The following is a 26,710-nucleotide window of genomic DNA, read 5'->3' as shown; positions in this document are numbered from 1 at the left end:
CAGCCCCCCCCCCACCTGGTTCTGTGCAGCCTCAGGGGTGGCGGCAGTGCTCTCACTGCTTCTGTGGAGGAGGCTGGAAGGAGGATCTGAGTTTCCCCCTAGAGACGCTGGAAAGACAGTTAGTCTCAGCCTCACACCGAGGCCCAGCTCCGCGTTGCTGGCTGTTTCTGTGGTTACCTTTCTTGCGGCGGAGGTGGGGTGTGCATGTGTTTACTCTCGGGGCTCCGGAGCCCCGTGTTTGCAGGAGCCGCTGGGGCCGGGTGCTGGGGGGCGCCCCGCGCAGGTGCCGGCTGGGGTGACGCGGGGGGCGCGGGCGCCCGGGGCGCGGGGTGCCGGCCGGGCCCAGTCTCGGGCCGGCGGGGTCGTCGCGGCGGCGGAGCCCGCGACCGCCCGGGCCCCGGAGCCCTGTCTCCTCGCGCGTCCGCCGCCCGCCGGCGCGGGGCTCGGGCGCGCGGGTCGGCCCGGGGGCCGGTGCGCCAGGCCCGGGCGGCCCTTCCCTCCGCGCCCGGCCGCGCTTCCTGCGGGGCCGGCCTCCCTCCCGCGCCGCCTCCCGGCCGCTCCCCGCGCCGGCCGGGCCGAGGGCGGAACCTGCCTCCGCCCGGGCCCGCGGCTGGGACGCGCCGGGGCCTCCGCCGGGGGAGCCCGCGGGCAGCGCGGACGGGACCGCGGGCAGCTCGGGCCGGGGCCGGGGCCGGGGGCGTGGCCTGACGGGCGGCCCGCGGAGCTCGAGCCCCGCCCCCCGCCGCCGCCCCGCCCCGCCCGCCGGCCCCGCCCCGCCCGCCGGCCCGCCCCCGCCCGCCGGCCCCGCCCCCGCCGGGCCCCGCCCTCCCGGCCCTTCCTTCCCGGCGCGGGCGCGGGCGGCGGGCGGACGGCGGCGACGGCCTCACCTCCCGCGCCTCGCGGCCGCTCCCCTTTGTCCTCCGGCGGCGATGCGCGCAGGGCCGGCGCGGCGGCTGCCGGGGCCCGGAGGCCCGCGCTCCTAGCCGCCCGCTCGGCGCCCGTCCCGGCCGCGGCCCGACCGCCCCGGCGCCCGCGGCGCCGCGACTTGGCCCCGCAGCGGCGTCGCGTCCTCGCCCGCAGGTAGGGGGGCCCGGGGCGCGGCGTCCTGGTGTGCGTGAGCGGGCGCGGGGGCCCGGGGGGTGCGGGGTGCCGGGGGGGTGCCGGGGGGTGCCGGGGGTGCCGGGGGGTGCGGGGGTGCCGGGGTGGGTGCCGGGGGGTGCCAGGGCGCTGGTGCCGGGGTAGGGGTGCCGAGGTGGGGGTGCCGGGGCCCGGGTGCCGGGGCGCGGGTGCCGGGGGGTGCCGGGGGGTGCCGGGGCGCGGGTGCCGGGGGGTGCCGGGGCGCGGGTGCCGCGTGTCTCGCGCGGCGGAGTTGCGGGCCCCGAGGGGGCGCGTGCGGGGCGCGGAGCCGTCGCGGGCGCGGGGCGGGTCCGGCGCGTGGACGGCGGCGCAGCTCGGGGCCGGGGGCGGGCGCGGGGGGCGGGCCGGGCCCCCAGTCCTGCGGCCGGCGCCGCGCGAGCCGGGCCCGGGACGGGGCTCCGTGCGCGGCGGGAGAGGGGCCCGGCCCGGGGTGCGCCCCGCCTCCGCCTCCGGCCGCGTCTGCCCGCGGGTCAGGGCGCGCGCCCCCCGCCCCCCCCGCCCCGCGCTGCGCCCCGGCCGCGGCCTTCCCGGGCTCGGCGCTCCCCGCGCGAGGGCGCGGGTCCCCGGGGCGGCCGGGACTGCTGCGGCGCGCGCTGAGGGCGCCCGGCCCGGCGCGCAGTGGAGCCGCTCCCGGCCCGGCGCGTCTCCAGCCGCTGCTTCTCCTGGTCCGGGGGCCCCCCGCGTGCTCCGTGCCCCCCCGCTGCCCCCCCTTCACCGCGTCGCACCGAGATTCGAGAAAGTTTGGGCGCCGGCGGCGCGCCCCTCTGCGCCCCGGGTCCCTGCGCGCGCGGGCTCCGGTCCCGCTCCCGGGCAGCCCGTCTGGTCAACAAGTGCCGCCCGGACGCTGCTCCCGGGGCGGAGCCGCGGCGAGGGGCGCCCCGCAGCCGGCCGCCGGGGCGCCCCTTCCTCGGGCCACCCCGACCCCCCCCGCCCCTCTCCCGCCTCCCTCCCAGCACCCTTGGCTCATCCGAGCTCAGGACACTGGATCGAATCCGGACTCTTCATTCTGATTTTAATTAAAAAAAAAAAAACAAAAACCTGAAACCCACTATTCCTGAAATTGAGCCGGGGCGAATGCGCACAGCCCCGCAGGCGCCGGGGAGCCGCCCTGCCCCGCCCTGCCCCCCCTGCCCCCCCGCCCCTGCCCCCCCCCTGCCGGGCCAGCGCCTCTGTCGGACCTTCCGCGAGAAACAAATAACCTTCAGCTGAAAACCCAGCACGGCCAGGAGTGCGCAGGGCCTTGGGGGGCCTGCTTGGGGTGCCGGATGCCTTTCCACCATCAGGTGCGCCCGGGGTGCCCTCGGGACGCTGGAGCCCTTGGCCTGCATTTATGAGACAGGAGCAGCACCCTCTGGTGCCTTTCTTTGGTTTGGGTCCCCCCAGGACTGACGCCCCGTCATGTCAGGGGGCCCGCAGGCCAGGGAAGCTGAACAAGCGCGTTTTCGTCCTGACAGCGGGTCTGGCACACTTAGAATGCAGCCTGTTTTTTCTTCCCCTAATGATTTTATATCCCTGAGGAGAAAAGCTCTTTGATCTGCATCCTACTGTCTTCCCACAATCAAATTAAATAAGAAACAAAAATTAAAAAAAAATCAGTCTGTGTTTCTCTGCACAGAAGACAGACCCCCAAACTATTTTTTCCCCTCAAGTTAAAACCAATCCTTTGTCTCAAGCAAACCAGCGTTTTGGCCCTAGATCTATTTCTGTTTCACTTTTGAAAGTGCCTGTAATTACTGAGCTCTTGAGGCTTATTGGATAATGTGCCAGAGGAAGCCCAGGGGCGCTGCCTCTCCTTTGCTGTGGGATATGGTGCCGCGTTCCAGGCCTGCCTGCACCCTCCGGGTTCCACTTTAAGGCTTATTTCCAGGTGGAAATAGATGTCAACGTGCCACAATAACCTGGGAGACCTGGCTTGGGGAAGGTCATTCGACTGTAGCGAAACAAGGACAAGTGAAACCCCCAGAAGGACAGAGATCGGCGAGGACTCATTCATTTCCCACAGGCCCTCCTACGCAGAGGCTTTAGGAGAAATAAAAGCGCCGACCAATTCCTTTAGAATTTATGCCAGTGCTAGGGTCTGACACGGGACTGTGCAGAATGAGAAATGCACACTGTTGAGGGGTGAGGCGCAGCCCCCTCTGTTCAGCCTGGTGAAGCCCCAGCACTGTATTCGCTGGCCTGGCTCGCGCCTGCCCCGGGCGCTCTGCGTGCTGGGACCAGGGGTTACCACCCACAGAGCCGCGTGACTTGGTGTGGCAGGGCAGCCTGTCTCCCCGTCCTCCTTATCCTAAGACCTGGAGTCGCCACTCAGAAGCGGGACGGTGCCAAGGTCACATTTGAACCAGCAACAATCCAGGATACTCACAAGGCGCCCCAGAGTTTACTTGGCACCACAGAGTAAGCTACTTGGCAACTGAAATTTTGTCTAGATTGGGATCAGGTTTATATCAGAACTGAGCATTCCCACCAGCCTGAAACCATCCCTGTTTGTTGTGGGATAATGCTGCCAATTTATGAGTTGCCAGCCTGCACTTGATGGGAGAGTATGTGTATTTTGCGAGTTTGTCAGCACCTGATGTTACTGTGCTGGGCGGCGGGGCACGGGGCGCCTGGAAGCGCCCACCTCCCGCGGCTCCCTGCCTTCCCTGGCGTTTTCATGCTGTGCGTGCAGGTGGCGTTTGTCCTTTTCCTTCTGGGTTGAGTTTCTAATCGGGGGATGACAGAAGGTAATTGTGAAGGTAATTGTATCTGGAGATCATGGAAGGACTTGGGGTTCTCAGTGGCGCTGGCCCCCCTGGATAAGAATGTCTCTTTCAAATCCCTTTCCACCTAAATAAATAAATGAATACAAATAACGGCTGGAATCTCACCCAGTGGTGTGGGTTTTCAGGTTGCTCCAGGTAATCAATACAGTTTGACAGGTGGAACATTGCTTAGGTGCTGATGAGGAGCAAGGTACAGGTCTAAGGACTTTATTTTATCATCTGAAAAGCACAGTAAATCCTTTCGAGAGCCCTACCTTGGCCGCGCCGTTTCAAGTGAAATTGAATTTCAAAGGCGAAGCTTCATATCTCTGCATTTGTGAGGCATGACTAACTAACGGCAGGCGAGATCTGGGGCTCTCGTCCTTTTGCAATCCACCCCTGCCTGCACGGGGGCAGAAGATGCCTCTTTATTTACCTTTATAAGCCAAGCGCACCCCCGCCACCTCCTCCTCCTGGAGCACACTCATCCAGTGGTTGTGTTTTCTGGATATTTGCTGCTTTTTAGTGTGGGCGTGGAAATCAGGAGGCTGCGGTGGAGGCCTGCACCCCGCCTGCCTCATTAGACCAGATGTCTTCTCCCAGGATGGAGCGAGGCGTCTCTGATGTGGGCCAGAACCATTCAGGGTGTTCCATTCGCCCTCCATGGTGATGTCTGGCCCCCTGAGGAAGCCTTCCCTCCACACCCTGTGCCCTGGCCCAGATCCCCTCTTGCTCTGTGTCCCTTTCAGCCTGGGAGCTGTCCCTGGCAGGCAGGCGCCTGGCCTGCCGAGCGCCCTTCTTCACCTGCTGGGCCCCTCCCTGGCTTACCTGGGCACGGCAACTGAGCACAGCCGAGCCCTCCCATTGCTCAGACCCACCCTGACTCCGGGGCGGCGAGCAGAGTCCAGAACTCCGGCATCCCAGCCCGTCTTCCACCTGTTTGTTACGGCTGGAGATCCCAGGAGGGCTTCTAGGCTGTTTCCCCTTCCCCACCATCTAGTGGGGCAGGGTCCACTCTATTGTTGCCCCTTCTCCCTGTCCCCTCACCCCCTCTTCCCACAGACCGAAGCCTTCTTGCTCCTTCTCTACGTGATGCTGCTGTCGGGTGTTTAAAGCCAATCTTCTCAGCTCCAGTCCCTGCCCCAGGCCCAGTCTCCTCCTCCGTGAATGTTCTTCTGGACACCTGTGTGTGTCTTGCTCCAGCTGGGCTCTGGCAGAGCCGGACACAAGTCATCCCTGCCTGTGTGGACGTGGTCTGGGTGGGGGGTGTGAGCCTGTGGACACCATCAAACCAGGCCAGGGAGCTTGACTGGTGCTGTGGCGGGAGCACCACCCAGGGGCCTTGCAGAAAGCTCTGGGCTGCAGGTGTGAGGGTACAAGTGTGTGTGGGGGGGGTGGGGGTCGGGCGGCTGGGTGACCTGTGCGGGCCAGGCAGGGCTGGGCCCATCCAGAGTCTTCCTTTCTTTTCTCCCACCCGGACCTCTTGATCTGCTCAACTCCTGTTCATCATTAAAAAAAATTCTGTATGAGTTGCCAGCTGCACGGAGACAGCGTTTCTATACGATGGGGGGTACCGTGTAAGGTGCACAGGTCAGTGTTTTTCGGTAAATCTCCAGATGTGCCACAATCGCCTTTTAGAACATCTCCATCCCCCCCAACCCTCGGGCCCTTTGCTCTCCCGCCCTCTCTCCACCCCACCCCTACCCAGCCTCCCACCTGGCCTGTCTCTTCCTGCCCTCAGGCTCCCTTGTGGAGCTTTGACTTAAGAACTTCTTTTGCGTGACCTTCCTGGACGCTTCTGGTGCAACCCTTGGTGCTGACCAGGTCCCTGGTGCTTGCCTCCCTGTGGGATGCTGGGTTCTTAGATGCAGAGAAGGGACTTAACAGGTGCTTCCTTCCTCACCTGGTGCAGGTGACTCACCCGGGCCATGACGTCCCCGTCGTGGCGCCCAGAGCGCCCAGCAGCCCGTGAGACTGAAAGGCAGAGTGTGTCTCTGGGATGCTGGCCGCTGTGTACCCCTCCACCTTCCCTCTGAACCCCAGGAGCCTCACTTTGTTTCTAGTGTGCTAGTTCTAGTTTGTTTCTCCATTCACTAATTTGCACTTTGCTTCATCAGTTTGTCTGCTAGGATTCCTTTCCACTCACACGCGTGGCAGCGGCCCATGTTCGTCTCTCTTTCCGGCGTGCTTTGCTCTCCTCCCTTTTTGCTGTGGATGGTGCCCCTCATCTTGCCTTATACCCCAGCAGCACCCCGAGGTGTGGAGAGAGCACGTCTGATCCAGTCCTTGTCAGCAGGCACCTAGGTCGCCCTTCCATTATCTGGTTTCCCCAAGAGCCTGTGAGCAAAAGGGACCAAACCCATTTTTTAGATGGAAAAAGCAGCGAGGCTGCCAGAGCAGAGTAAATAGCCCAGACTCAGCAGAAAGTGGCAGAAGGAACTAGGTCACTTTCTCTTTCACCCCGCCTGGCCGCCTGGCTCAGGACGCGCCCTCCCTCACACGCCTTTCCCTGGGGCGAGGGAAAGGGGGGTCCGCTTTGTCCCGGGCCTGTCTCCTCCCAAGCAGGGAGGCGCCTTTGCGGCTGACCCGAAGCGCACGCGGGAGAGAGGCCTGTGAACACCCCAGCGGGGCCCTCGGGGAGGGGGCAGGCGGCACTTGCAGGCTGGGTGCATCGCAGAAGCCACTTACTTGTGTCTTTTTCTCCTCTGAGGAAGGCAGCAGAAGAGGAGACCCCTTTACAGAAACGTGCAGCCTGAGACAGGAGGGATGCCTGGCGCCACAGGGAGACCCGGGAGGCAACCCCCTGTGTCGCCCGCGGGCCAGAGGCCCTGCCCAGCGCAAAGAACCTTGTTTCCCTCTGGAGGGCAAGGCTGTTTGAGCCGGTGCTGCAGGCTGCCCTGGGGGCGGGGCGGGGCGGGGCGGGGCAGGGGTTCAGTAGACCTGGGGTCCAGTCCCTCTCTGGGGTTTATGGGTTGGGGGAACCCTGAGTTTGTGCATGTGCAAAAGAGGCTCTGGCCCCCCTCAGGCAGAGGGAGGTCACCCCCGCTGACCCGTGGGCGCATGTCTGCAGGAAGTGGTGGTGGCTGCTCTTGCTGTGCAAGCATTCTGGGGTGGTTCTCTGCCCCCTAGTATTTCTTTCCAGAGTCGGGTTTCTTAGGGGCCGTGCGAGGCGGTGACTGTCAGGTGTGTGCATGGAGGCTCCTGGAGGGAGCTGGAGTGGGTCACAGACGGGAGTTTGGGGCACCGCCGCTTTCGCTTGTCCCAGTTCTCTCTGAGACGCTCTCTCAGGGTCCCTGATGCACCCCTGCTGACCCTGACCTTGGGGGCCCGTACGTTGTTCCTCTCTTGACGCCCCAGGAAGCGCTTGTGTGCTAGGAGGTGGCTCCGTCGCATGCCAGGGCCGAGGGGCTCTGGGCCGGGGCCCGGCGGGGTCTCAGTTCCGTGCAGAGCTGAGTGCGGTCAGTCTCGGCAGCAAGATGCTCAGGTCTCTGCTTCCTTCCTGTGCACTGAGCAGACGTTTCCAGAAAACAGAATTGACGGCAGCTCCCCGCCCTTCCCTGCCACTCCCATCCTCTTGCGCTGCTGTCACCCGTTTTTGGAGGGAAGTGAGAACCTCTCCACATCAGTCACTTGGGCTTCAAGAAAATCATCTCCAGTGCACAGCCTGTGCAGTTGTGCGCGCGCGTGGCCGGAGAGGCCTCCCGAAGGTGGGAGGTGGCGTGCCCTGCCGGGGGACCCCCGGAGATGGGGCCTGGGCCGCGGGTGGGAGGACTGGGGCTACCCCCCCCAGCTCTCACCAAAGCATGGGGCGGCGGTGGTAGGAGTGAGGCTTCATTAAAGTTCCTCCGTCGTGTCTGCCGAGGCCGCGCTCGGCGGGGCAGCCTGGACGGCCGGCTCAGGGTGGGCGATCACGTGTCGGCCGCCTTTGCTCCTCTGGGTTTCTTTCTTTCTTCTCTCCAGAAAAAGAGTTAGAAACAGGCCTCGGACAGATGCTAAGGCCCAGCTTTCCTTCATGCAGACCTTTGGCACGTCCAATCCTTCCTCGCTCCCTGGAGACGCTTCCCCCTGTTCTCTGGCTCTGAAGAAGGCGGGATGAGGCGTGGCTGCTTTGAGCTCATGTTCTGGGCACTGTGCTAGTACCATCACCTAAAACTGACGTGGCGTGGCTGGCTGTCCTCAGAGCAGCTGGAAGGGAAGCACGTGCATTCAGGAGTGAGTTCCCTCACCGCTGGAGAGGGTGAGGGGAGGGAGGTGGAGGACAGTAAGGAGATCCAGGTTCTCTGGTTCAGGGACCCTCAAGGGCATGGTGGTCCCATTGTGGCCCTCTGTGTCTTAGCCTGCGCCTGTTGCTGGCTTTTCAGAACAACCACATCCCCACCCGCATCGTCACCATCACCACCGCTCTCACCACAGTCACTGTCATCGCGTCTCCACCGTCACCATCACCATCACGGCTGCCTGCGTCATTCAGCCTCAGCCTGGTTTCCCACCCTTTGGGCCACTTCTTCACGTAGCGCATTTCTGGCGAATAATCTTTGTGGGCCCTTCCTCTCAGAGGGATCACAACAGAAGTTAGGACAGGACAGGAAACGGGACTGGCTCAGGACGAGGGAGTGGTGTTCTGAAGGTTGCCTCCTGAAAATCACTGATCAGGGAGATTCCTGACAATCCCACCTGGGATGGTTCATTTCTGTCAACATGCCAGGGCTGAGGACACCAGATGGGAGTCAGCGTGTCCTGAGAAAATTTCAGCATTCGAATTGGCAGACCTAGTGGAAACGATCAGCAATCCAGCGAGGGTCCTAAAAGTACAAAAAGGTGCAGGGAGGAGGGATTCGCTCTGTCTGCCTGAGCTGCACCGTCGATTTTCTCCTGTTCTTTGGGCTTGGGCTGGGAATTATACTCTCCGGTTCTCCTGTCTTTGTCCTTGGACTGAATTATACCACGGACTTTGCTAGTGTCCAGCTAGTAGGGCTCACATGGTGGGACTTCTTGGTCTCCAAGATTGCATGAACTGGTTCCTGTGATAATTCATCTAACTATGTATCTACGTATGTGTCTGTGTGTCCATCCATCATCCACCACCCATCCATCCATCAATTCATCCATCCATCCATCCATTCATCCATCCATTCATCCATCCATCCATCCATCCATCCATCCATCCATCCATCCATCCATCCAACCATCAATCTATTGATCTATCTATGCGTCTATCTTACATCCAGCTTATTGGTTTTTCTGGAGAACCTTTAGTGACAATCCACCACCCATTCTTCAGGCCCTGGAGAGAGCCAGTGTCACCTGTTCTGGTAACATGGAGCTCCCATTTGCCCCTCTCCCTGGGGGACAATTAGACTCCCTGCTGTGCTCTCCAGGCCTTTGCTGATGGTCTTCAGTTCTGGTCAGAGCTTGACCTTGTGTGGGATCCACGCTTTGCCCGTCACTGCTTACTGAGACTCTCTCTCCTCTTCCTTTCAGAGGACACTCTAGGAAGGAAAACCTCTGCAGAGTGTTGGCTTCCTCATCCTCTGGGCAAGTGTATGTTTTCCCTGGGAGATCATGCCTCTGCTTATCAGGGAAATTGATAGACGGAACTTTGTTTTGACTCATGGTGACTTAGGAGAAAGTCAGAATTAGGGAATATTGTTGAAGACAAGTAATTGTATTATTTCCAGACAGGAATATATGTATGAATGCAACCTCCTGACCAGATTTCACCTCAAATTAGTTCTTTCAATGAATTATTAGAATATTTTGAAATGAAAACATTTGTGGTAGTAAGCTAGGAGGTCTTTGCTAAAAAGGTTGAGAATAAGCAATTCAAATATTTCTCTTAAATGTGGGACTGAGAAGCAAGATATAGAACGATACAGACACTCTTGTTTCAGTGATGTTTGGAAGGGAAAAAAATTGTCAGAGAAAATATATGGGAAGGAAATCGACCAAACTCTTAAACGGTGGTTGAGTCTGGGGAGACCCTCAGTGGTTTCTCTTTCCTGCTTTTTCCTGTTTTCTGCACTCTGAATTCTCAACCAGGAGCGTGCAGTTAGAAAAAAGGCATTGAAAGGAATCCTGAGAACACATTCCTCCTATAACCTTGTTTGCTTCTTAATTTGCTTAGCAAACTTTCATTTTATAGCCAGACTGGCTGGAACCCACAAACTCCATACTTGTGGTGATTTGAATTAATGGAAATTTGTCATAATACATGATTAGAATTTGTTAATCTCATCTGAATTCAATTGTGAGTAACTGTATTAACTGCGATATAAAGAAAAATGCTCTGAATCTGCTGAGAAATTCACCATTTCATCTTGGTGGAGGGTAGAGCTGGTTTGTGGACTAGAATGAGTTTCTGTGCTACTTGAGCTCAGACGTATGCCTCATTTCTTTACCCAGAAGGAACTTTTGAGATTCCTGCTGTCTTCACCCTGGGTCTCCTGCCAGGTGGCTTGGTGCTCTGGGAACTTACCTTTCTGGCTCCTGCTCGTCCTTCTTATCACCACATGCTCCTGCAGCGGCCTTGCTGGCAGCCTGATCTTCTTACTGAATTTTTCTGGTCCTGCTCCCTGCCTGTACCCTGGGGTCCCCATCTTGGCTCTTGTTAAGGATCATGCCTGACTTCTGGTGACATCCTTCCAAAGACTTCTGAGGCCATTAGCCCCTCATCTTTCAGAGATTTACTCTGTCTGTATCCAGGATATTGAGTTAGTAGTGGGAAGTTATAAAGACGAGGGCAGCCATCAGAGAAATTGGCTACTATGAAAGATTAATTTTAGAGTAAATGAAGGAGGGAAATGCTGGAAACTGGACTGTCTCTCCAGACAAAGAATATTGCCATAAAATATGGAGGACAGAGGTGGCCTTTGCTACTAGTTCAGTGCCTGCTTATAGTTTCTTGGATTAGAACTTTTTAAGACTCACATCTTTATAGTCTGCTGTCCACACATAGGATCTTGAGAAAGAAAACATAGTTGTCAACAAAATTCCATATACATCTGGTAAATTATTTCAGGGTCATCACCATAAGGAAACCATATTTTATTTTATTATTTTTTTTAAAGATTTATTTATTTATGGATACAAGAGCTGGGGTACAGGCCCAGGTAAGAGGATTCACCAGAGACAGAGCAAGGAACAGAACAGGCAGAGTGACGGAAATCCACTGCTGAGGGGAGCAGCGGGGAGTCAGGAGAGGTCTGCTGCGCCCTGTGGGTAGCTCCTTGGCCGGGGATCGAACTCGTGTTATAGTGGCTGTGGATAGCTTCATAGGTTGTGTCTTAACCCCCTGCACCACCAGGGAGGCCCAGGAAACTATATTTTAAAAAGAATTGGTATGACCCCAGTGTTCCGAAATGGTTTGCGACTGCTGGACCCTCAGGTTATTGCAGGATTCCACAGAGGCAGCAAGGAAGTCTCCACCATGGGAAGCAAGTAGGTTATCATGGAGACCGGGTGTATCCCTGTGGCTTCCTGGGTATTCCTGTTCTCCTGGAAAAGGACAAAACCCGACTCTGCGTGGTAGTTTTGAAACCGTGTGTGTGAGTTGGCTTTTTCTGAATAAATGGCATATGTTTTGGTTGACTCGTATAGTGGTTTCTGACAGAATCTTGCCCCCTCCCCGTTTTGTTTGCTCAGTTATTAATATCGGGTAACCCTACCTTCTCCCCAGAAACACTGAAATGCATCGCGGAAGCACCTATGTGAAGGAGTAAGAACCAAATCTTTTAATAAAACCAGAATGCCCCTTTTAATGTGAATGGAGAGCACCACGTAAAATTCAGCACATTAGTTCAGCATTTATATAGGGTGACTCTGGGCCTTACATGGTAAACAGACTTCTGGAGGTGCTGCACTTAGTTCACGTTATGGTGTGACCCAAGATGGCGGGACGCCAAAGAGGCGCCCTGGGCAGGTCCCCTCCATCTGACACCGACAGTCACTGCCCATTTTGGGGTGGTGACCCCGAAGCTCCTCTCTGACCGACCTGTTCCACGGAATGAGCGGACCTGCCTTGTAGGGGGGACGGTACAGCAGTTGCGGCACTTGAACTATTGTGGCATTTTCTAGAAGGTAGAACACTGCCTTGTGAGCGTACTTTTTGTAATTTTACACGTGGCAGGAATTTCTGCATATTCTTGAGTTCTCCAGTAGTTTCTGGAGGCAGTCACACGGTGGTTAGCTGGGTGCATGCCCCGGGTCTGGGCGGAGACTGGGCACTGTCCACTCTCCTGTGTCCATGTGGGCTTCAGCATCCTCGTGCCCCATGTATAGAGCCTTGCAGGACATCAGCAGCTGGAGCGGGCACCCGCTCTCCTGCCGTGGGCTTCTGGGCAGTCCTCAGGATCCTCAGCAAAAGTCACGTGTTCATTTTCTGCTTTCCTTTGGGTTTGCAGTGAGCAAAAGTCTCCTGCAGCCTCCCTGCTAGAGGGGCGATTTTGCACAGTTGTCAGCTGGTGGGGACTGTGAATGGGTCTGTCACAGCCCGGAGAGACTGCCCTGGACATGGGCGATTTTGAGAATGTGACAGCTGCAGCCTCTGCGGTCACTGAGATTTGATGAAGCCAAAGAGGATGCTGCAATGTGAACAAGAAAACGGGGTTCGGCCCGAGCTCCCTGGTTTAGAGACATCCTGTGTCCCTGAACTCCAGTTTGGAGGCTAAAGACAGACTAGAGATGTCTCTTTGCGAAGCTGGCCTGGCTTCCTTACAGTCTAGTGGACAGTGAGCTGGCGGGTCTTTTTAAAGGAAAGGGAACCCGTGGACTCTGTTCCCCTCCCTGGGGCTTAAACACCACCCCCTTTGCCTCCCCTGCACAGGCTGCCTGGGTCTGCCCGGTGATAGCCCGGAGCATTTGTGGGAATTATCAACCTCCCTCCCCAGATCGTTGTAAAAGTAGCCAGTAGACTTTTTGGTGAACTCTGAAGTGCTGAAGAAATGTCACACCACCATGTCCACGCGATTGTCTCAACCAATGTGCTGTAGGCCTAGTGTCAACAAGTCGTAAATCTGACTCCTCTTGTAGGGAGGAAGTTCCGGCCTTCTGCACTTTTTCTCCCCGAAGCCTGGGGTCAGCCTGTGGTTTCCATCGGCGCACAGAAGGGGCCGGGAGAACGAGCTGTCCATGCTGTCGGGCCTCCCGGAAGAAAGGGGTCAGCACTTGCCCTCTGCGTGGTGCTGGAGCCAGGGCCTGCAGCAGGTCCGTCTGCAGGTGGGGAGTGACATGCTGGGCACATTAGAAATGCTGTCCAGAGGGTGAAGCATGGCCATGTCAGGGCACATGTTTGCACGCAGCTCTCTGACGCCTGCCCTGGCTCACGGCTACTAAACTGGTCACCTTTGCCTAGGCCAGTGGTGGGGAGGGGGGCGGCAGAGAGGCTGGTGGGAACTTTTTCTATAAAATTCTCAGGGACTTTTTTCACATTTGGCATTTGCTGGGCTCCTCGTTGTGGGCCTTGGGTTTTGGGTTACATGGGAAAGAGGACGCTTATCTTGATTCTCAGGCCATCGTCTGAGGAGAACTTTGGCTTCCCGCTAACTCCTCTGACTGGCAAGGCCTCGTCAACAGCCCATGTACCCTCGCAAACACCTCATAGCTCAGCCTTGCTCAGGGACCACCTCCTCCAAGAATTAAAGTATTGAAGAGGGTGGTGAGAGAAGCTGACAGCTTAGCAGACTGGGAAGAAATGGGGGATATGTGGAGGCTGGGCCAGAGGACAGCAGCCTCAGGGTGTCAAGCGTGAGGGCCCCCACGCCCCGTACTCAGAGGGAGGACAGCTCTAGGCTTCACTGCCCAGCCAGGAGGGCTCGTGAGACATTAGCCCAGGGTGCTGGCCTGCTCTGCTTTTGGCCCATTCGGCCTCTTCCCACCTGGAAAGCAGATGTGATTTCTGGAAGTAGGCAGCCGTTCTGTGACCATGAGGCTGAAGTCCGTGTGCTGAGGACTGGGTCCTTGGTTGCTTTCTAGAGCTAGGGCCTAAACTGTGGCCTCCCTGCCCCATCATTTTGTTCTGTTTCACCCACAAAACCTTTTCCCATTTAAGACATGTCTTGTTGGGTTTTGCTGGATGGACCGTCCAACTTAGAATAGCTATTCGCAGTCCCCTCTCCTGCCCCCTGCCCCATAGACCACCACCTGCACAGAGGCTCTGGCAAGTCAGGGAGACTTTCTAGCCCTTCTCAGCATCCCTGTCCCTCCACCTTTTCAAGTTGGTCTCAGGGTTACTCATCAAGAACAAGATCGCCCTGCTGGCCCCTGTCCTTCATTGTGCTGCCCCCATCACCCGCCATCACCCGCTGCATTATTGCCTGGTTCCAGCCTGCCCCTGCCCCTTTCCTGTATGTGATCAGCCACATGGCTTCCTTGCTGACAGAGCTGAGTCCTGGCACCGAGCAGGCACGATACCCTGTGGCCCTGCCACACCCCTTGTCTCCCCTCATGCCCCGGCATAGTGAGCTCTGCTGATGGGCAGTTCTGTGCTCCCGCCCCGTGCTCTAGGCCTGGGCACCTGTGAGCCCTTCCACTGGGAATCCCTAACCCTCACCTTGCAAGCACCCCCAGTCCTTCTAAGGCTTCCACGTGTGCCTTTCCCCACGTGTGCCCTTTGCACCTTGTCTTACCCCCATGGTAGAGACCCCTCCTGGGACTAGCATTCCGAGTTAGTCTTCCTGGAAGGCAGAATCCCCTGGAGAGCAGAGACCAAACCCCTTCCTGTTCACTTCAAGTCCAAGTCGGCTCTGCCTTGGGGCAGTGACTGGCCTGGAATTGTCAAGGGTATGGGAGTCTGGCAGTTGTGGTGTTGGCCCCCAGGTGAACCCCCCCCCCACCAAACCTGGAGCTGGCGTCACTGCTTGTAGGCCCCTGGGAACCAGCACTCCCTTTTATTAATTTCATAAGCAGTTATGGAGCCCCCGGTAGCTGCCAGGGGTCCTTTTGGACACATCATGGGGGAAAAAAGGCAAAATTTTTCCTGCCGGATCTCAGATGCATTTCCATTGCCTCACCTCAGACTCTGCACACACCTTGCATTAATACACAAAAGCATTCTGATCTTTAATTTTTTAATGTGATACAAAGTCTAGCGGATGAACTTCAACATGCAGAAACTGCCGCTGTCTTCGGAAAAAGAAAAATTGGGTGAAGTGCCCTTTCAGGAAGTCAGGAATTATTTCTCCAAATATGGTGGTGTAACCCGGTTGGTTCACTTTCATCCTGGCCTAGTCAGGGTCCCACCGTTAAGATCTCATTCACCCTGTTGTGAAACCAAGACACTTAGTTATGTAAAAGCCAATTAAAATTAATTAAATGCAAATACGATTTCATTGTAATGTTAATGTTGAGCACTGGATCAATCTAGGGTTGTGGAAATGCCAAAGATGTTAAGACTTTGGTTACCACGGCAACCGTACTATCTGGTGTGGGGTCTGTTACTCAGAAATTCTTCCAGGCTGCCCTCCAGGGAGAGCGACACCTTCTCCCAGCCCGGGTGGACAGGGCTGGAGTCTGGTCTTGGGGGAGAAGACCCTGCCCCTAAAAATCTGGGGTCAGCTGGGTCATGTCCCCTCTGCCTCAGTTTCCAGGCTTTGGGGACAGTCACTCTGTGTCGTGAACGTCACACAGGCGGCCAGCACTACTCGGACGTGAGGTTTTGGGGGTTTCTGTGTGCCTGCTGATTTTCAGCCTGCATTTGGGAGAAACCGGAACAGTGAAGGCGAGGACAGTCAAAGAAGCCGCGGGGTCCTGACTGTCCCATCTTTCCGGTTGTTCAGTTGTGTTGATTTGTAGTGAGGTCATGTTGGCCACAATGCTGTAGATTTGGGAGTCTCGGTTCACAGCTGACCTTCAGACGTGTGTTGACCACACCACACCCTGCTTTCTGGTCTTAACTGACCTCTGGTGGAATGGGGCGCCTCTGGGCTGAGGACTGGCGTGTGTGGGGTTGTTTTGATTGGTTCTGTGTCAGCTGCTATGATCACGTTTTCCACAGGGTTTTTTTTTCCCCTCTGGGGTCATCATTGATTTACAGAGGAGAACATTGGGGTCCAGAGGGTGAGTGGCCAGGTCTCCAGGCTCCAAGGCAGCCGTTCCTGGCTGGCACTGTGTCTGTGGGGCCCCAGGGGCCCAGACCTGAACATTCTCTACACAGGCGTCCACACCAGCCTGCTCCAGCCGGTCTCCAGCCCCCTCCCGCACCCATGCCCAGGGCTGCCCAGGCCTCAGAGCCAGTGCTGGCCATGAGTTGCCGGGATGGCTTCTGTGCAGGGAGACACCTGCTCACCCCACTGGGCGGAGACCTGGAGGCTCAGCTCAGGTGCCACCAGCCCCCTCACCTGCCCCGCCCCGCCCTGCCCGGAGGCCGCTTTCCCCACTTGATTGGGGCTGCTCAGTGCCTTTGGGGCCAAGATCGGGTGGCTCTTTGTTGAGTGACATCCACTGGCCTTTCACCCCCTCTCTGCGGGGCAGTTGTTGGGAAAGGATGAAGCAACTGAGGATTTTAAAAACCGCGTGGGAATCGGCTGTGGCTATAACGCTGACCCGCGGCAGAGCAGACTGGAGGCGGGGGTGGCGGAAGCAGGGGCAAGAGCGGGCAGGCTGGGTGCGGCCTGGGCTTGGGTTGCCCTCCGGCTGGTGGGAACTCCTTTGCCTGCCCACTGCCTGCTGGCTCCCCAGCTCAGCCTGGTGGAATAAGGGAATAAGCCTGGGGCAGCAGGCAGCCTGGGGGCACACTCGCTCTGTGTGTGTGTGTGTGTGTGTGCGCGTGCACACTTCACCATATGCTCTTGGGTTTCTCCTCAAAGTAAGTGTGGAGGGGGGCCCCCTGTCCTGCAGGGTGCTGGTGGAGGGCTGCGAGGGAGCCGCTCAGCGGGGTCCACCCCAGCATGTCTGGGTAGCCTGGTTTCAGCGTGGGTAGGAAGAGGCTGACCCGCCACCCTCATCACCCGCAGGCCCTTGAGCAGGTGCTGGATCCCTGACTTAATCCAACTTTCAAACCTTCGCCAGTGGCTCCGGGAGTGGGGGTACAGGGGTGGGGGTGGCTGGTGTTGGCTGAAACTTGGGTCTACCTGCCTCCCACCTCCGCCCTGTGTTCTCACCTGTGAGGTTGGGTAAGGCCACCTGCCCCGCTGGCTCGCTGGGTTCGGGGGGAAATCAAGGGCAGAATGTGTGTGTGGGGGGCTGCGAGGCCCTGCCGGGCTCCCTCCTGCAGTAACTCTGGGGCAGGTCTGACAGATGCCCGGTGCCGCTGTCGGGAGGACGGGGGCTGTGTCCCCCGACACACACTGTTTTTTATAGAATGTTTGCGCCCCCGCCGGCCCCCACGCACGAGGCGTTGGCTGCTGCTGGCTAGCAGGTGCGTGGGCCCCAGCCTGGGCCGCCGGCCACGGCGGCCTCTCGCCCAGGATCCACCCTCTGCTCCAGCTGGGCTGGCCCCGGGCCACCCTGGCTTTGTCCCGTGTGCTTTTGCCGCCAGCTCTGTGCTTTGCTGTCCCTTTGCTCAGCCCCCGGGAGTCCGCCACTTAACTACAGTGGGCTCTTTACGGGGTGCTGAACCCAGCCTTACCTGTGTACCCCCATATCAGAACCCAGCTTTAACCTGTACACCCCTGTCTGTGAGGAGGAGACAGGGCCAGCTTCTGGGCACAGCGTCTGCTGGGGATCATCTCTCCCGGGGCCCCACACCCTTTCTCCTGGGGGGCCTCGAGCCCCCTTCTCTGGCTTTGAGCCTCCTGTGACTTGCAGCCATAGCCAGGAGTTGGAGAAACGCTTGTTTCAGTTCATGTTAAACAGACTTCAAAACGTGCGTTTTGTGGGTGGTGGTTGTGTTACCCCACAATGTGTAAAGCAGCTCCCGGGATAGCTATTGTGAGGGATGGGGGAGGGGGGCGGTGGGGGGGTGTTGCTGGTTGCTTCTCCTGTGTCCCTGTTGACCAGCACAGGGAGGGGGGCTGAGACCGGGCTCTGCGCTGCCTGACCCGTGACCCCCAAGCACTCCCGCACTCCCCAGCCTCAGCAACTCGCGTGTCCGTGTCGTTATATATTAACATCAGGGCTCAATTTTGTTTTCTGATTTATTTTTATTTTCAAAATGGACAGGAGCTAGCTTGCCGGAGTCAGGGTGGGGCGGCCCTCTCACCTTCAGGGGGACTGACTTTTGGCCGGAGCCTGGTCTCCCCGGTAGGGACTGGGGAGTCGGAGCCGGCCGGGGGTTCCCGGCTCCCGGGCAGTGTTCTCTGCAGACGGTGTGGCGCTGACGACGTGCTGTATAGACGCTCACAAGTGGGTGCTTGATGGTTAACCCCAGACCCATCACTTTTCAGTTCCTGACTGAGGGACCCGAGGCTGTGTCTGTGAGGGCTTCGGTGCGAGGTTGGTGAGGGAGGTAGCATCAAGCGGAGGCCATTTCTGAGCAGCAACTCAGCAGCAAGCAGGGGCTGACAGACCTGCTGTGAAACGAACATGGTGTGGCCCCTGTCGCCCCGCCGTCCCCAGGGGGCAGCGGATGGCAGGTCCTTTTACAGAGGAGGACGTGGAGGCCCAAAGAGGTTCATCTTGATCAAGATCCCGGTGACCCCCTGGACCTGAAGCTGGGTCCTGGGTTGGTGCACGAGCTTATGCCCGCTGGGAAGGTTGTAAGGGTCTGTTTGACTGGTGATGGAGCCAGGCCCACCAGCAGGAGTGAGGGAAAGAATTTTACTGGGGCGCCTTTAGTTCCAGCCAGGCCTAGTGCTCGGCAGATGCCCGACAGACGCTTTGCAGCTCGTGCACCCAGACCACAGAGTTCAATGCCTGGCCCCACACCAGGCTTTCGGGGTCAGAAGCTGCTGGATTGGGGCCTGAGGATTTACATTTTAAGTGAGAATACCAAGCTCACTCACTGCAGCTTGGGGACTGACACTGCCTGGCATCCAGGCTGTCCTGCCTGGACTCTCCCTCCAGGTGCCGCTTCCAGCCTTCCAGAACCTTCCGCCATGCTGCCTGGCACCCTCCCGTGGCTCCTGGCCACCTTCTCAAGCACAGGGCCAGCCCCTTCCTCGCGTCCTTTGTGGCACCGCTCCTGAGCCCGGCAGACACTCAGGAAATCTTTGTTGGCTGAACAGAACGAGAAGTGGGGTTTTCCAGGGTGGGAGATGAGCTCCCAGTAATCTCTGCAGCTGCACCGTGCCTGTGGCGAGGCTGGCGTGGAAATCTTGCCTTTTAGGTTTGTTCTTTAGGCCGGATCGTGCTGGGGTGCTACGAGCTCCTTCGCCCACTGCCTCTGTAGTGGCCTGTTTGGACCATTTTCCGCCTCCTCTTCCACTCGGGGCTCTGCCTCATCTCCGCTGCTCCTTCCTCCCCCTCCCGGCGGGTCTCCCGTGCACTTGGGTACCATAAGCCCTGCTGGCTGCCTGGCCACGCCGTGCTGGCCCTGCCGAGCTTGCTGCCCAGGCTGGACTAGTGTCCCGGGCAGGATGTGGTGAGAGAGCACCACGTCACCTCTTGTCATTTTACGAGGGGGCCCCGTGTGACCTGTTGTCATTTCACTGGGGAGACCTTTGTCACCTCTCATCTCACTGGGGAGCCTGTGCCACTGTGGTCGCTTTACCGGGACGCTCATGTCACATGTTGTCATCTCTCGAGGGAGTTTCACATCATTGGTTGTCATCTCCCGAGGGAGCACCACGTCACCTGTTGTCATTTCACTGGAGAGCACATGTCACCTGTTGCCATGTCAGGAGGTAGCACCATCTCACCTGTTGTCAGGAGGGCCCGCTGCCGCTGCTGTCAAGCCACGCCCTGCGTTTCTGGCTGCACCGTGACCTGCTGCTCACCTGGGCTGCTTCCCTGGCCTTAGCTTGGACTTCGCTCCAGCTGAGCCTCTGCGGATGCCCTGAGCAGGGAGCCGCCCACCTGCCCTCCATGCCCACATCTTACTGAGGCTTGGGTAATGTTTCCTGTAAAATTCCTGACCAGGATGTTGCGGAACACTGGCCTAGAGCTCCGCACCCGTAGCTGTGCTCACGAGGTCCCCAGCTCAGGCCAGCCTGTTCCGGTGTCCTGTCCTGGCTGTCTACAGGGACCATGGCCTAGAGGGAGGGCGGCGTGAGGGTCCCTGGGTCTCTGGTGCGCCTGGCACTTACCCTGGCCGTGAGCATCCAGGGCTTACCCCCCTCCCCTCAGCAGTGAGGGGGCAAAGGGGGAGGCCCAGGGGGAGGCTTTGTGACTTGCTTCAGACCACACAGCTGAGCCTTGGCAGAGCTTCTCCCTAGGCCCGGGGGGGGGGGGGCATGGCTGACACTTTAAGGGACAGCCACTGCTTTGGGGAGCAGGGGATATGGGTGGGTTTGATCCTGAGTTGTCGGGAGGTGGCAGGTCTGAGCGGAGGTTGGGGGGCTCCAGTGCTGGCTAGGAGGGTGGGGCGCCGTGGGGGGGGGCCCTCAGTGAGGTCGCAGCCTGCCCGCCCCTGCAAGGCTTTAGAAGCACTTTAAGCCTGGGGCGTCCTGTGGACTCTTGCAGAGTCTAGACAGCCAGTTTGGGTGTTGAAGGGCCGCAGTGGAGACGTGCCCTGTGGGTGTTCCTCTTTGGAATCCGACTCAAGAGATGGGCCCCTCCCCAGGCCCCAGGGAGGCCCCTCTCACCGGAAGTGAGAGCAGAATTGCTTGTTTGGCTAATCTCATCTCCCCATCTCCCCTCCCTTCCTACTTCTGTGGGGGATGACAGAGGGAGACTGAGGGGAAGTGACTTGCCTGAAGTCACGCAGAGGCAGTTGGGAGCAGAGCCTGGGCCCTTCCCCGCCCCAGCACCATCGCCTTCCTTTCCTTCTCTCCCCGTCTCTTTCCACTCAGACTTCCTTGCAGCAGCCCCGTGTTGTGCACCCCTCTTCATTCTAAACAGTTCTTTATTATAAGTTGGCCCAGCGCTAGGTGGGGGGGTGGTACGTGACCCTGGGGAGCACAGCTGCATTTCTGCCTTAGGACATCCCAGCCGGGGCTTTGTGACCAGGACCAGGACCAGAGGATACGGCAGGTCCTGCAGGCCTGGGCCCCAACGCTTGCTGCATAAATGTCACTTAGAATATTTAAAATAAAATGCTCCCCATAGGTCACTTTTTTTAACTGGGTGCTGCGGTTTCCACTTTCTCTGCAGCTGCCCTCCCTCCACCGCTGCTGTCCCACCCACGCCACCAGCGGACCTCGGGAAGCCGTTCTCTGGGCTGCTTGTGCCCAGGTGGGCAGGCCTGCGTGGGGGCTGGCAGTGCAGTGAGGGAGCCAGGCTGACCCAGTAAAGAAAAATTATCCAGATGCTTTTAAAGGGTCAGGAAGACTTTGCTTGGGACTTGCTTGAAGGCGCCTCTGTCCCAGTGGGAGAGAGATCACGGGGACCCCCACCTACAGTGAGGGCTAGCGGGGATTTCCAGCCAGGAAGCTGAATGGGGGGTCGTGGGTGGGACATTGCCCACAGGGGACCTCCAGGTCTCTGGGTTCTTCCTTAAAGTGACCTTTGCTGAGAGTGCAACCACGAGGAGTGTGAGCGGACAGCCAGGGCGTGGGTGTCTCCACCACACGGCAGGGCAAGGCTGCGGTCAGGGCCCGTGGGAGAGGACAGGTCCTCTTGGGCGTCTCGCCTGCCGTCCCAGAGGGCCCCTACCCTCGCTGCGGTCGGGGCCTCGGGGTGCTGTGGATGGCGACCTCTCTCCTTTGTCCCGCGTGACAGAAGCAGTGTGTTTCCCTGACGCCTTGGGGAATGTTGAGCGTCACTCAGGTGGTCGTCCTGACCAGCGGCACTTGGGCCTGAGCTTGGGGACTGGTTTGGCGTTTCTCTTCCTGACCGGTGTCCTTGAACCCTCTGGGGAAATGCGGCCTGTGCTGGAGGTCAGAAGCATCTCCTGTCCGTGCTCGAGCAGCAGGGGCGTTCCCTCCAGGCCCGGGGCCTGGCAGTCACCTCCCTGGGCTTCCTGATGTTGGGGTGTCTCTGGCCACACACCAGCACTGGGCACCACGGCCTCATCTTCTCCAGGGGGCAGGTATTATCCTGCCTCACCCCCAGATCCTCCCCTGGACACTGCAGTTCCCCTGATCGTGAAGCCAGCCTGTTCTGGTTTTCATTGTGCTTTTGAGCCTAACTTTATTTTTGCAAAAAATATTTTGTTGCACATGAAAAAAATCTGCATCACTTTGGTAAGATTGGAAAACTTGGAAGAGTAAAAAAAAATGCCCCCTAACCACATGACACCCCAAATAACTCATTAGCACTCCGTTATACCCCACTGGGCACTCGTTCCTGTCTGTTTTGAGGCATCTCTGAGGCCTGGAAACCCAGACTGACGGAGACGGCACCAGCGACATCAGTCGGTGGTGGAAGCAAAGGACGCCCCGCGTGTCCATCTGTGTGGCGTCCTGGGACACGTGCGATGGACGTGTGTGTAGATTTTAGCAGGAATTAGATGCTATTCTCGTCACTTGTTCTGTGAAGATCTGGAAAGATGGCAGGCCCAGTGGAACCCCCCTCTTCTCTCTACTCCCCCTGCAGAAGGTGGGCGCTGTGTCCACACGTACTTTGTGCTCTGACCACACATGTGCATTGCTTAGACAAATAAGCCTGAGTTTTTAATGTGTTAGGAATGCTCGTAAATTCTTGTTCTACTAGCTGTTCATATCGCTTTATAGTTCCCTGTTGACAGCTTGTTAGACAGTTTGCGAGCTTAATCACGTTGATCCATAGATGGGGCTCATGGTTTTCTTCTTCCTCCCCCCAACTCCCCCTTTGGGTAACTGCTGATTAAGTTCCATTCTCTCCATCAGCCACCATTTCCCAGGTCATATACATTAAGGTCATTTCCATGTTTTCACTGTTATAGAAAATGCTGTGATGAACACTGGCTTCTCCTTGGCACCGTGGGAGGCAGTCTGGGTGTGGACCAGATGTACTCACTTGCTTCTAAGCAATGGAAAATGGCAGAAGATCCATGTCCCTTACATGTTAAGTTAAAGAAAGATGTGGCTTCCATCTTGGGTGTCCTCTCTTGTTATCTCTTGGAGGCCAGATGCCATGTCTTGAGGTGGCCCTGTGGGAGGCCCCATCACAGTCTAGCCTTCGGATGAAACTGCAGCCCAGACAACAGCCCAGCTCCATGAAAGAGGTACACGGAATGCTGCACCGCACTGCATTCCCCACCCAGAACAACCCTTTTGCTGTTCTAAGATACTTAGTTGGAGCAGAAAACTACAATGAGAGCTCCAGACTCTCCAGCAGTAGAATTGCTAGATCTGTGTCCATATTACCATTTGTTACTAAATTGATCTCCAAGGTGTTTGTGGCACTTGGTTCTCTCTCCAAGGGAGAACAGATTCTTTGCCGCTACATCTCTCTCTCTCTCTCTCTCTACACACACACACACACACACACTCACACACACACACACACAGACACAGAGTACTTAGTCAGCCATTAGGCTGTTTGCAGTTTTGTATGCGTAGAGGCACGACTGTGCGTCAGGCCGCCAAGTCATACTCTGGTAACAAATGGTCCCTGTCTCTGTGGTTCGCAACCACTTAGGCTCCAAGACTATCCCCTGTACACTGTGGGTCCCTCTGGGACCCAGGCTGGCAGAGCGGACCCCCCCAAACTCTCCCCTTGGACTCATGGAGGAGGAGAACAGCAGTGGGGGCCCGTGTCCATGCTTTCAACTTCCGTTCAGCAGTTGACCTGGACGACTTACCAATTCACCTCACATTTCATTGATAAAGCCAACCCTATGGCCTGGCCTTTCCCCTGCTGCTCTCCCACTGCATTTCCCGATATGCCCAGTGGCCACCTTGTCCTGAGGTGGGCCTGGCGGCCATCTTGTCCTGAGGAGGGCCCCTGGCAACCATCTTGTCTTGAGGAGGGCCTGGAGGCCACCTTGTCCTGAGGTGGGCCTGGCGGCCATCTTGTCCTGAGGAGGGCCCCTGGCAACCGTCTTGTCTTGAGGAGGGCCTGGAGGCCACCTTGTCCTGAGGGGGACCTGGTGGCCATCTTGTACTGAGGGGGGCCCTGCTGGCACCCCTGGTGAAGCTCCTTCACCTGTCCTCTGAGGACGAGCTGGCTATGGCTGCGTTGGTCTAATCTGTATTAACGTATAGGCGACCATACTGGCTTGGGGAGGGGATTTACTATTTTTAGAAGTTAAGGGAGCATTTCAAATCCTGTTAGAACTGAAGAGATGTGGCTGTGGTTGAGGAGGCGACCTTTTCTGAGGAGCGGCACCTTCCAGACCGGGTAGCCTGGTTTGAGGACTTGCGTTTGAGGACATGCTGGTTTGAGGTTTGAGGACATGCTGAAATCTCTCCAGCCCGCATGTTGGGGCGGGTGGGGAAGGGGCCGTTCAAAGTAAATGCCAGGAGCCCTTGCTTGTCCCTTGTAGAACTGCCAGTGTCTAGCGGGTCCAGGGAGGAACTGAGCCAGGAATAGTACCTGTGCCTTTTATTTCCGATGACTTTCTGTCAGTTTTTTCATTTTCTCTGAGTTGCCTGTAACTCCTCTATGAAACGTCAGAATCCTCTCTGCCTCCTTCCTCTGTGTGAGGACCAGGATTCACGGACATGTGGTGTGAACATCATATAGATGGATCCCCCCACCGCCCCTGCCAGGATGGCCAGAGTGAGCAAGACAGCAATCCCAGGTGCTGGTGAAGAGGTGAAGTGAGAACACGCGTGTGCTGCTGGGAGGGGATATAAAAATGGGGCGCGTGCTTTGGAAAAACCACCTCGCGCTTCCTCACAGAATGAAACAGTTCCCGAATGACCCAGCAGTTCCTTCCCCAGGTGTAGACCCAAGAGACACACTCACGCAGGCCTGCACACGAAGCTCCGCAGCGTCCTTCCGAGGAGCCCGGGAGTGGAAAGGCCTCAAGTCCATCACTGATGGATGGACAGACAGCAGCAGTCTGTCCACAGGCATGTCCACCAGCAAGGGCTGAGGGCGGTGGCACCTGCTTCAGCGTGCGAGGCGCAGAAGTGACTCGAGAGGCCCGCGCTGGTAGCTCTCTTGGTGCAGACTGGCCGGAGACCCAACGGGGAGAGCCCTTGCCTGGCACAGGGGAGCCCTTGCCTCCCTGTCCCTGCGCCCTGTCCTGTATACTTTCCTGTGGTTAGAAGAGCTCTTACAGTCAAGACAGCTTCTAAATGGACCCCCAGACTTCTCCCCTGGGCTAACGCGTTCCCTCCTTCCCGTCCAGCAAGGCACGGATTCTCGATCCCCGCACAGCCGCACGGGCCGGCTGCACACCAAGCTCCGTCGACCGCACCCAGAGGCAGGTTTTCTGCGGAGTCGGGCTCTAAATGGGCAGTCCTGGCAATTTTTTTTTCTTAAGAAGCGGGGTACAGGCCAGAATCGCGGGGGTGGGGGGGTGAGAAGAATCACCAGAGAGAGTGGGGAGCAAAACAGGCAGATGTACCAAAGTACACTAATGAGGGGAGCAGCGGGGAGACAGGAGAGGTCTGCTGCGCCATGTGGGTAGCTCCCCCGCCAGCTAGGGATTGAACTCACGGGCAAAGGCCGCAGACAGCCTCACAGCACTGCGCTCAACCCCCTGCGCCGCCAGAGAGGCCCTTGGCAATTTTCTTAAAGACTAGGTTGACTGCCCAGGGCTCTCGATTTGTCGTGGGAGTGGGGGGCTTTCTGTTCAGTGTCCCCTCGTGGGGCTGGCCTGTGACCTCAGGGTAGGGTGGGGTTTTTAAGCAGAAACTCTCTCCTTGCTCTCTGGAAGCTGCCCAAAAACATTGAGAAACGTAGGTGGGAGCTGCTGGCTGGTATAAAACTGGGTAGCGATTCCAGGCTGCTGAGGTCATGCCATCAGCCTGCCCGAGGGAGAAGGGCCCAGGAGCAGAGATTGGCAAGGGCCCAGGGCTTCTGGAGGGTTGTGACCTCTTCAAGGCAACCCCTTCCTGATCGCCTCGGGGACAAGGCTAGCGTTTAAGAAGATCCAGAAGTTGGGAGCTGAAGGGGTCTTTCATGTCCAGCATGCTCACTGGGAGTTTGTTAGATTTGAGACAGATTTTCCTTGCTGGTGAGTAAATTATTAACTTGTCGTTGGGTGAACTGGGGGTGGACGCCGTGCCCTGCTCCACTCAGGGGGTTGCTTTGTCCTCTGCAAAGGCGCCCCTGGAATCCCGGCCTTGTTTTGTGAGGCCAGAGAGCGCCAGGCCGTGCGATGGAGTGGCCGCCTGGGGCCTCAGGCGGGTGGGGGAGGATGAACATGATGATCCAGTCCCAAGGCAATGCCCAGAGGGCCCAGGAGCCCAGCCTGGGGGAGAGGGCTGCTGGCATTTTAGCCGGGGGAGGGAGGGGGCTGGGTTGAGTGCATTCCAGGCAGAAGGAACAGCATGTGCTAAGGCTGTCAAGAGCCAGATGAGCTTAAGCCCAGCCTTAAGCGCCTCTCTCTAGCGGAGTTTTGTTTGGTCACCAGGCCCGGAGGCACAGTCCGTTCCCCACTGAAGCGGGCGCCCTCCCCAGACGGGTCAGAACTCTTCGGCCTGGCCTTAAGGCTCTCCAGTCTCTATGTCCTATGGCCTGAATCCAAGGCTGTTTGGCCTCCCCACCGGCGCAGCCCCGCTGGCCCAACTGAGCCACGCAGTGTTGGGGGTGGGGTGCTGGCTCCTGAGCCGGCCCTGTGGGATGGCAGGAGGAGCGGGCCGATTTCTTCCTCCCTAAGATCAGGGTTGAGGGGGGCAGGGTTTTAAGACAAGGGAAATATTTGCTCCTTTTCATTCCTGTTTGGATCCCCCTCCACCCCGGGCGTTTGTCCTGCCAAAAACTGTTCTTAGGCATCCATGCTAGCACCCCCAGGCCTGTTCCAGCCCCCAAACATGCCG

At 58.1% G+C, this 26,710-nt stretch overlaps 1 protein-coding gene across 1 annotated transcript in view; it reads left to right on the top strand.

The window, feature by feature from the left end:
• Nucleotides 1–1,033: 1,033 nt before the first annotated feature.
• Nucleotides 1,034–26,710, top strand: part of HPCAL1 (hippocalcin like 1) — a 70,354-nt gene continuing 44,677 nt past the window's right edge. The window contains exon 1 of the mRNA XM_037528533.2: nucleotides 1,034–1,080. The gene's annotated coding sequence lies outside the window, so the exon portion shown is untranslated. The remainder of the gene's footprint in view (nucleotides 1,081–26,710) is intronic.

The sequence above is a fragment of the Talpa occidentalis genome, unplaced genomic scaffold, assembly GCF_014898055.3.
Source record: "Talpa occidentalis isolate TD23 unplaced genomic scaffold, MPIMG_talOcc4v2.1 talOcc4.5, whole genome shotgun sequence".
Classification (NCBI taxonomy): domain Eukaryota; kingdom Metazoa; phylum Chordata; class Mammalia; order Eulipotyphla; family Talpidae; genus Talpa; species Talpa occidentalis.
Note: the sequence above shows the minus strand (reverse complement) of the source record. Positions and strands in the feature narration are given on the sequence as shown.